Raw genomic sequence first — 11,864 nt, 5'->3', positions numbered from 1 at the left:
TTCGATTGAATCACAGAACAAAAAGTAAGTAAAGAGTTACGAAATTTTGTCATATAAATGTTCTGTTCCAGAACCTATAAAATGTATTACTTTTGAAAGTTTTAAATTTTGTTGCTTTATGAATTTGAAAACAATCCTTTAAAAAAAAAAGAAAAAAAAAACAAAAAACAACATCCTAAAAAGTTATTCACACCAACAGCGTGTGATAGGCCCCGGCGAGATTCGAACTCACGATCTCCTGTTTACTAGACAGGCGCTTTAACCAACTAAGCCACGGCGCCATATGCTTACCAATTAAAGCAATTATCTTATCTTTGGCACCAATAAAATTTTCAACATCAAAATGTTTTATACACCCAGATCAATATTCTAATCTTCTTCTAATTCGATTGTCTTATATTATCTTATCACTCACTAAAATTAATAAATATTATTTCGGATATACAAAATAGCTTGGTATTGATTGGGTTTTAACATAATAATATAAATTTAGAGGAATTGATGTGCGTAATAAATGTTTTCTTTTTTTCTTTAAATTGCTCAGAATTTTAAACGCCAACAAATTATTTTTGTTGAAATCATAGACTAAGAAAGACATAGACGTCGGATTGCTCTCACCGACTATGTTCGAATTGAGCGTGCTGAAAAAGAAACTCAAAAAAAAAATGCCAAAAATACAAGTTAATAAATATTTTGTTCTGGCAAAAGGCTACATGGGGTTAGTTTTTGATGGGAACAATATCCTTAGACAAAAATATCCAAGAAAATATTGTCATTTTCCCCAAAAAACGTCTTCGAACATTTTTGAGTTTTCGGGTTTGAGTGACTTGACCGCGGAGTGATCCGACGTCTATGTCTTCATTAGTCTATGATGCTATGACCATAGACTAATGAAGACATAGACGTGGGATTGCTCTCACCGACTATGTTCGAATTGAGCGTGCTGAAAAAGAAACTCAAAAAAAAAAATGCCAAAAATACAAGTTAATAAATATTTTGTTCTGGCAAAAGGCTACATGGGGTTAGTTTTTGATGGGAACAATATCCTTAGACAAAAATATCCAAGAAAATATTGTCATTTTCCCCAAAAAACGTCTTCGAACTTTTTTGAGTTTTCGGGTTTGAGTGACTTGACCGCGGAGTGATCCGACGTCTATGTCTTCATTAGTCTATGATGCTATGACCATAGACTAATGAAGACATAGACGTGGGATTGCTCTCACCGACTATGTTCGAATTGAGCGTGCTGAAAAAGAAACTCAAAAAAAAATGCCAAAAATACAAGTTAATAAATATTTTGTTCTGGCAAAAGGCTACATGGGGTTAGTTTTTGATGGGAACAATATCCTTAGACAAAAATATCCAAGAAAATATTGTCATTTTCCCCAAAAAACGTCTTCGAACTTTTTTGAGTTTTCGGGTTTGAGTGACTTGACCGCGGAGTGATCCGACGTCTATGTCTTCATTAGTCTATGATGCTATGACGTTATTTAAATTTTGGCCGTGGGCCTATAAATAACCATATCTCTCATTTACTCAAAGAGACTTTGTAACTTAAAAATTGAGTTGTCGAGTTAAAATTTTCTATTGTGCAGAAATCTTCTCCATATTATGTCAAAGTCAAAATTCAATAATCAATTTATATGAGTTTTCTCCAAAATAGATTTTTCTGTATTTATGTCAATCTTTGAGTAAATGAAAGATATGAACAAGAAATAATATTTTTCGAAGAACAGAAAAAGGCTAATATTTATAAATGGTTTTAAGGGTTTCAATATTCTTTTACACAAATCCACTAGTTATTCCCAAACTATTTGAAAAAGATTGCTTAACAGACAAAAAATGTTTAATGAAATATAAAATTTATCAAACAAAAATTTACTGAAATATTCAGTGTGATATTTTTCAATTCAAAAATTAAATAATGGGAAATACAAATTTTAATTTTTTTTCTAAAAAGAAATTAGACATTCAAAAGTTTTCAAAAGAAATTAATTCTTTTATTTCTTCAAAAAATGTGTTTTTTTTATTAAAAAAACCTTCATAAAAAAACGTTTTGTTTTAGTTTAAAAACTTATTTAAAATGCTTTATTAAATTCATTTAAAAACGTGTCAGCTAAAATAATTTTTATTCACATTAATTTTTAAATGATTTTTATTTATAAAATACTTTTCTACATTATAACACGTGGGCTTTAACCTAAACCTATATTCTATATATTCATATAATTTTTTTTGTGTTATTAGTAAAATTTTGTATATACACAAATATTTTGTAATTAAACAAAGAGCTTTGTTGCTTGTTTACTAAAATAAACAATGTGTAAATATTCAAAAAAAAAAAAAAACACAATGTAATTATATACGTTTTTCTATAATATTGTTTTAATTAAATACGTATTTTTCTTAATAATTCGATGAAACTTATTTTTATATAATTAAAACAATATATTAAAATTAAATATGTTACTTGTAAATATGATACATATATCATTTCTTAACAAAGAAGGCTAATTATAATTTTTACTTTACTTTGTTTAAATATTTTTATTAATGTTTTGTTAAGTTGGGTTCATTATAAATATTTTATACGTATATGAGAATCGTTGAAATCTAATATGAAGACCAACAATATTTTAATTATTTTATGTTTTTTTAATATTTTTATTAAATAAAGAAAGAAGAAATAATTATTGCTTAATTATAACAAAACATTGGTTTTCTTTTTTTATGTTTCTCGTACAGTGGAACCTCGAATCTATTAACCGAGAACCTTCATTATCCGGGAAAGACAGAGAATTTTTTGTTTATTTTACATCGACATCTATTGTCCGGGATTATAGTTTATTCCATCGAATTTAAATGGCCAAAGGGCCATGCAAATTGAATTATTTTTGAACAGAGTTTTTATTAATAAATATTACAAAGAACTTATATTTTCTGATTAAAAATACATGAGAAATATTTCTAAATATTGTTACTCCACTCTTCGAGAAAGCCGATTGTCCGTAACTGTCGTCGGTCTCAACCAATACGGATAATTGAGGTTCGACTGTATTTATATCCTCAGCATTTATGCTAACGAGGGTATATACACTTTGCCCGTATACGGGCAAAATGTGCCTCATCGAAATAATGGTTTTAGACCCCAAGTATGTTTGGACGAAATGTGTTTCAGACAATTTGGAGTCGATTGAGCAATGTCCGTCCGTCTGTCTCGCTGGAGCGCACGATAACTCTCGAACGGGTCAACCGATTCGATCCAAAATTTGGCTTTCGTAATATTTTGTCCAAACTTAGTTTAAGTTCGAAGATGGACTATATCGGTCCACTCCTTCTGGTACCTCCCCCACAAAAGTTCAAAAATGTGCGGAAATTTTGTGCGCACGATAACTCTTGAACGAAGTAACCGATTTGATCCATACTTTGTACATCGTGAAATTTCTACTAAACTTAGATGAGGTTCCAAAATGGACTCAATCGGTCCACTCCTTCGGGTACCTCCCACACAAAATTTCGGATAAGTTCAGATTAGGACCTGCTATCGAATCGCTTTGGTTTTTGTTGCAACAACTTGTATTTATTGCCCCCAATACGACGGTACAAGTTTCATCAGGGGCAAGTCCATACTTCCTGAGAAAAAAGCCTGAAAGATGCAAAAAGCCCCTATAACACCGTTTGTAGTGGATGGAGCGCAAGATAACTCTCGAACGGATCTGCCGATTCGGTCCAAAATTTGGCCTTCGCAATATTTTGTCCAAACTTAGTTTAAGCTCGAAGATAAGCCATATCGGTTCACTCCTTCAGGTACTTCTCCCACAAAAGTTCAAAATTTTTCGGAAAAATTGTCCGCACGATAAATCTTGAAGGGAGTGACCGATGTAATCCATACTTTGCACATCCTAATATATCTACCATATAAAGATCAGATTCGAATATGGACTATATTTGTCTACTCCTGGTACCTCTAACACACAATTTCGGATAAGTTCACTTTAAGACCTGCTCTCGAATCACTTTGATTTTTGTTGAAGCGATTTGCATTCGCTACCTCCATTACGACGGTAAAAGTTTATTCCCAATGTAACAATATATGTGGCGGTCGGAGAGCACGATAACCCTCAAACTGTTCAACCGATTTGGTCCAACATTTGGTCTTCGTCATATTATATCCAAACTTAGTTTAATGGGGCTATACCGGTCCACAACTTCCGGTACTTCTCCCCAATATTTAAAAAATGTCAGTAAAATGCTATGACGATATCACTTGAATGGGGCAACCAATTTGGTCCAAACTTTGGACCTCCTAATATTTTGTCAAAATTTAGTTTAACTTCTGAAATGGCCCATATCGGTCCTCCCTAAGGGTCCCCCACAAAGGATTAACATTTGTGTCTTAGTGCAGTTAATTCCTAATCCACATTTTTGTCGGCAAGTTCAAATGTCCAAAAAGGGCCACAAATTCTGAAGAGACCTTAAATACATTCGATCTGTCCGTAGGTGAAAGTTTCACTTCACATTGGCTGAGGATATGTATCTGTCGGCAAAGCCGACTGACACTTTTTTTACTTGTTTTTATTAGTTTCTACTCGTTTCTGTTTCTCGCCCATAAGCGAAAATATGTGATGTCGATTGTGATACCGGTCCATGAAGGTTAAATTAATCCTACATACATTTGAATGGGTAGTTTTTTGCGAGTAAGCTTTGTATATTCTGGGAACACAAAATTCCAATTAACAACCAATTCGATTGGAAAATCTTCAAAAAAATTGTTGGCAAAATTAAGGTGGAAAGTTTTATACCACAAACGAAGACTAGATTGAGGCTAAAACTTTGAAAATACCGAAAATCGGGATGTAGCTTCTGTGGGAGGTATATCAAAACTTGGGCCGGTACCGACAAATTTTCCGGGGGAAGTTTTGTTTCCCGAAGAAGACTAAATACCAAATTTCAGCAACTTCGGTGAGATAATGAGGCTAAAACCTTCAAAATACCAAAAATCAGGATGGACCGTTCTATGGGGGTATATCGAAACGTGGACCGATACCGAAAGATTTCCAATATAAACATTCTTTGGTAAAAATATTTCTTAGCCTCTGGAAACACAAAATACCAAATTGCAACCGATTCGGTGGTCAAATGGGACTAATACATTCAAAATATCTTAAAGTGACGCGTACTATAAATGGGGCGTTATATGGGGCTATACCAAAACGTGGTGGACCTGTATAAACAAATTTTGTTAGAAATGTTTTTTAGCCTCTGGAAACACAAAATACCAAATTACAACCAATTCGGTGGTCAAAATTAAAAATTCCTTAAAACGACGACGCGTCACATTGTATGGGGGCTATACGAAAACGTGGACCTACATAGCCCACTTTCAATACCAAAAGTTATACGTGCATACAATAGATTTTACCAAAATTTCATCAACCTACATCAATCCGTTCGGACGCTAGAGTGATTTCCATAGACGGACGGACATGGCTATATCGATGTAGAATTGCACGCTGATCAAGTTTGTGGGGTCTACAATGATTATTTAGGGTAGTTACAAACCGAATGACAAACTTAATATACCCCCCATCTTATGGTGGAGGGTATAAAAATGTTTCATTGATTTTGAACCTGCGTAGAGTTTCATTGAATAAATAAAAAATTTCATTAAATAACAATAATGAGTTTCTTCATTATTCCAATGAAATGTCCTCAATTATGCAATGAAATTTCTTTATTATTTCAATAAAGTAGTTAGAAGTTACAATTCTATCAATGAAACTTCTTCATTAATACAATGAAATCTTACGTTGGTTCAAAATCAATGACAAATTTCATTGATACAACGTAATTTTCTTTCAGTGTAGTGGACAAATTCTCCATCTGCAAGCGGGACATCTCTATATAATAATACCGAGTTTATAGTTAAAATTCTAACACTCCATTTTTTAAACATTTTTTTATGTGCAAATTATTGTTGTATGTTCATTCACTTAGACATATGTATGTATGTGTTCAAAATTGCTACAATTTATATGTAAAAATCGCATCAACAAAATTGCTTAAAATTGTGCACATTTGTGCCGTATCTTGTTTTTAGAGTGAACTTAGCCAACTAATCTCGAGTATTGATTTCTTCATTTATATCGAAGCTATACAACTTTCAATTTTTTTACTACCACTTTCTAGAGTTGGACAATCTAGTTCCTAAAGCGGAACGATCTTTCTAGTTCCTTTTGGGAAAAGGAATTAGTTCTTTAATATATTTCCAAAAAGTTCCGAGAGCAATATAGTTCAATGAATCTTTCTCTTTCGTCGGTCTTTTTATTTCTTTCGTTCCAAATAGTTCCGAGAGCAGAGCTGAGCAAAATCGAGAGAGACGCAAATTTAAGGGAGAATTAATATTTAATTTTTCTTGATGTTTCATTACTTATTCAAAAATTTTTTAACATTAATGTTGTCTAAAATCGTCCACTAGCACACAGGCGTGCTCACCCCTGTCCGAGAGTGAAGTAGTTTAACGAATATTTCTCTTTCTTTGTGTTTTCATCATTTGGTGCATGAATTGACAAGTCGAGTTTATGCACTAAGCGAACAAAATTTTCTTTAAAAATCTAAATTTTTCTTAAATAGTCGGCCTTCGGCCGGGGATTTAAGACTTTATCCTATGGATAGGAGTTAATTTCGGGCACGAGAACAAAATATTTTTTAAATTGTAAATTTTTCACTAATTTTTCACTAAGCCGACCTTTCAGAAGGGAATTTTCGCAACTTCAGGGGCCCATATCTCGGGAAGTATAGACCTCCACAACAAATTTCATCCTGATTCGAGCTTAGTGGGTAAACTTGTCGTATGCCTGAAAATAAATAAATTGCAGCGATGTAACGAGGATGTGATTTACGTTTTTATACCCTCAGCATTTATGCTAACGAGGGTATATACACTTTCATACGGGCAAAAAGTGCCTCATCGAAATAATGGTTTTAGACCCCAAGTATGTTTGGACGAAATTTGGAGTCGATTTAGCAATGTCCGTCCGTCTGTCTGTCTGGCTGGTGCGCACGATAACTCTCGAACGGATGAACCGATTTGGTCCAAAATTTGGCTTTCACAATATTTTGTCCAGACATATAAGTTCGAAGATGGGTTATATCGCTCCACTCCTTCCGGTACCTCCCCCGCAAAAGTTCGGAAATGTTCGGAAAATTTGTACGCACCTTAACTCTTGAAGGAAGTAACCGATTTGGTCCATACTTTGCACATCGTGAAATTTCTACCAGACTTAGATGAGGTTCCAATATGGACTCAATCGGTCCATTCCTTCGGGTTCCTCCAACCCAAAATTTCGAAGAAGTTCAGTTTAAGACCTGTTCTTGGGGCAGGTCCATACTTCCTGAGAAAATAGACTGAAAGGTACAAAAAAACCCTGTGACGCCATGTGTAGTTGTTGAAGCTCAAGATAACTCTCGAAAGGATCTGCCGATTCGGCCCATAATTTGGCCTTCGTAGTATTTTGTGAAAATATAGTTTGAGTTCAAAGATAAGACATATCGGTCCACTGCATGAGGTACCTCCCCCACAAAAGTGTTTGGAAAAATTGTGTGCACTATAACTCTTGAAGGGGTGACCGATTAGGTCCATACTTTACACATCTACCTGATATAGATCATGTCCGAAAATGGACTGTATTTGTCCACTCCTTCGGGTACCTCCCACACAAAATTTCGGATAACAACTTGCATTCGCTGTCTCCATTACGGCGGTAAAACCTTTATCAGGGGCAAGTCCATACTTCTTGAGAAAACAGCCCGAAAAGTGTAAAAATCCCTATGGCACCATATGTAGTGGCTGGAGCGCATGACAACTCTCGAAGCTTTGAGCTTTTATCCTAGTCCATATTTTTTGTAGGGAAGTTCATACGCTCAAAATTTTGAAACCCCCCTAAATACATACGTTTTTTTTCGAGAAAAAAGTATTTTAATTCACACAGGCTGAGGGTATACCTCTGTCGGCAAAGCCGACTGATACTTTCTTACTTGTTTTATTTTCATTTAGTTACGAAGGGAGATATTGTTCGGAAATATTGAAAACACGGTAATGACAAGAAATTATAAGGATCCACCCACTCTGAACATCGCTCACCCAACTTCCACCCTCAGAACTTCCACCCTGTGAACCACACCCTTCTGAACTTCCACCCTGCGAACAACCCCCTTCCGAATTTCCAACCTCCGAACCACCCCATTCCGTACTTCCACCCTCCGAACTTCGACCCTGCGAACCACCCCTTTCCGAACTTCCAACCTACGAACCGCCCCATTCCGAACTTATAGCCACCGAACAACGCCCTCCGAACCACCCCACAAATCGATGTTTCTCGGTTTTACACTTAAGCTGAAAACACATCCAAAGTATTGTGTCGTTTGGCCGTTTTTACACTGTTCAGCATGATGCCGAAAATTCAAGTTCATTTGAAATATATGACGGCAAACATCAACGCTGGACTTTGGTGTCGGCGTCGCCCTGTTGTTGTTGTTTTTTTCTCAACAGCCAACACAAAACTTTACTGAAACGTTGGATGTGTTTTCAGCTTTAGACTAAACTATCTTTCAGAGTTTTTATACCCTACACCACCCTGTGGTAAGGATATTATGTGTAAGTGCATTTGTATGCAACATGTCTAAGGAAGAAAGATAGACCCATAGTTACTTCTAGGGATATGCATAGAATCACTTTCTGAGTCGATTTATGCATGTCCGCCCGTCCGTTCGCAACGTACAGGTCGCATTTATTGTTCGATTTGGCTGAAAATTGGGGAAGATCATTGTTTTAGACTAATGAAGAACGCTATTGCTTTTGGTGAAAATCGGTTCAGATTTGGATATAACTCCCATATATATTTTCGGCCGATTTGAGATATTTGATGCACCAAACACGCTGTATCTGTCCAATTTTGATGAAATTTGGAATGTGTGATGGAATTAGATCTATAGATAAATGTGCCAAATTATATCAAAATCGGTGCAGATTTGGATATAGCTCCATACAAATTTTCGGCCGATTTTTGGTATTTGGTGCACGAAAGACGGAATGTGTGACGGAATTTGGTCTAAAATAAGTGTGCCAAATTTTATCGAAATCGGTTCAGATTTGGATATAGCTCCAATATATATTTTCGCCCGATTTAAGGTATTTGATGCACCAAAGACGCTATGTATGTCTAATTTTGAGGAAATTTGGAATGTGTGACGGTGTTTGGTCTAAAAATATATGTGCCAAATTATATCGTAATCTGTTGACATTTGGATTTAGCTCCCATATATATTTTACCTATTCGCAGTGGTGTAGGGTGTCATATAGTCGGCCCTCCCGACTTTATTGGTTTTATTTTTATTTTGTTTTATTTTTATTTTATTTTTTATTTTATTTTTGTTTTATTTTTTATTTTATTTTTGTTTTATTTTTATTTTGTTTTTATTTTATATTATTTTATTTTATTTTAATTTTGTTATTTTATTTTTTATTTAATTTTTTTCATTTTGTTCTCGCGTCCCATTTTTACGTCTCTTATTTTTCATTGCCAAGTAGAAAAAAATGCAAAGATGATCAACTGTTCTGTGGAACAAATATCATCTACACGTTGCAAGAGAACGGAGAGACTTATCAAGATGGCGGAAAAATTAAGCAAAAGAGCACAACAACTTTGCAAAATAGAACAGTGATAGTAAAATTTGCTAAGTACAAAGAGAAACTGAAAAGTAATTTTGTGGAACAAAAAAAATATGTCACTTTTCAAAATAATTACTTTTTGATAAGTGTAAAGTCATACGTTTTTTCGTGCAATAGGGCCCAGGTTGCAAGTTATTTCTTTGGACATTTCTGCATTGGCCAACAGCAGCACCGAGATTATTTCGCAATTCCCTGGATGTGGAGTGTTCCTAGACACTACATTTACTTGTTTAAATTTCTTTTAGTAAAAGTTTTAATTTCGGATTTCTTTATATGTTGCTTTATGTTCTTCAGATAAAAAATGTTTTGAAAATAAAGTTCTATTCTTTTCTCATTTAACATCAAAAAATATTACACTGAATATTTAAAAAAAATGTATATATTTAATTGAATTATTTAATTTTGTAACAATAATGCTAATCTAATAAATAATGATATTAACACTTGGGAAAATAGAAATACCTCTCTTTAAGTTCAAATTATAAAATAATGAAATTAATGCATAACATGACACACATAAAACTACATATAATTAAATTAAATGAAGCAACCCCTCATTAGTTACGTATTACAAAAATAATACATTAAACTAGTAATAAATGTATATTAAATTAAATCTTAACAGTGTAGATACATACAAATGTAAATATAAACATACATATATTTGTATTGTTCAGCGTATGTTAGTAAAATTTAATTTTGAATTAATAAATGCTCTTTAATAAAAATAATAATATTTTTAATTTCTTACACATTTAAATTATATTGATTTTTATTTATTTAAATTTTATATTTGCTATTAATTATAATTTATTTATTATTTCAAAATAATAGTAATAATTCATCCAAATAAAACCTCAATTTAAGAAAAAATCTGTATACTGCATAATAACTAAAAGTTATTAAATATTAATAAAACAAATAATATTTAGAACTATTTTCACCAAAAGCCCAAAAATTGTATAAATTTTCGATTTAAGGTCCCAAAATGTTAAATTCATACACATACTTACATACAATATAGGCTTAAATAACAACCATATAGGCATTTGCTAAGCAAAACAAAACAACCTCCCCTAAAGAATAATAAAAATTTATTTATAAATACAAGGACATTTTTAGATAATTAAGCCAACGTATATACATATACATTACATACATACAATATATTAAAAAAAAATAGATAAAAACAACCCATAAAGTACATTTTTAAGTGCATTACACAACAAAAAATAAGAACAAGTAAACATTTTTTGAATTACAAAATGTAAAACAAAATTAAATATTCAAAGCTGAAAAAAATACAAAAAATATATATTTAAGCCTCTAAATTTAAGGTGTTGTTATAAAAGTAATATTCAATAAAAGAAATTCGACAAAAAACCACTGCATATATCTAGCATTTTTACCAAGTTGAATATAAATAAACATCACTCAAAAACCAACAACAATATGTAATTGTTAACACAAATTTATAAAAAAATTAAATAAAAACTAAGAAATTACAGTAAAACAACATATTTTTTCACTTAAATAATAATAATAAAGAAAATAAAAATTAGTAATAAAAAATAGTTATAATTTTTTTATATTATCTTTTTTGTTTTTCATACACAACCTGTTAACCAAGTACCATTAAACAAAATAAGTATATATGAAAAAAAATGCAACAACCACAAAAAAACCACACTTACTTCAAAGGACCCTTCCTTGTACCAATTTGAAAACCAACAAACAAAAATAAATAGTAGCAATTACCAACAAAAAACACAAATACCAAAACCCTGTAACCTGCATAATGAAATAAATTAAGTCAAGTAACCAAGTGCAAAATTATTTAGCAAAACAAAAATATACCTATAAGGAAATAATAACAACAACAACTTTCAAGTGCAATATTATCTTAAAATAAATTTAAACCATACAAATTAAACATTAACAACAAATATTACATTATGAAATATGTAAATATTAATAGGGCACCGATTTTTTTGGATAATTTCATCTAACAGTTAGAAATGCTAAATAATTTATTATTTCATCTTAAAGGAATTTCGAAAACTTCTAAAGTCGAAAAACAATCAATAAATCTATGAATTAGGAGGGTTGTCATTTTTTATTTGGGATGACGACT

General features: G+C 32.4%; 1 non-coding gene across 1 annotated transcript; it reads right to left on the bottom strand.

The window, feature by feature from the left end:
* Positions 1-207: 207 nt before the first annotated feature.
* Positions 208-281, bottom strand: TRNAT-AGU (transfer RNA threonine (anticodon AGU)). The gene has a single exon. It is a non-coding gene; the product is annotated as a tRNA-Thr (tRNA).
* Between the last annotated feature and the right edge of the window lie 11,583 nt (positions 282-11,864).

This window comes from Musca autumnalis, unplaced genomic scaffold, assembly GCF_047663935.1.
Source record: "Musca autumnalis isolate F117 unplaced genomic scaffold, ASM4766393v1 scaffold_2, whole genome shotgun sequence".
In the NCBI taxonomy this organism is placed as follows: Eukaryota; Metazoa; Arthropoda; class Insecta; order Diptera; family Muscidae; genus Musca; species Musca autumnalis.
The sequence above is the reverse complement of the archived record's forward strand: the minus strand, read 5'-3'. Positions and strand labels throughout refer to the sequence as shown.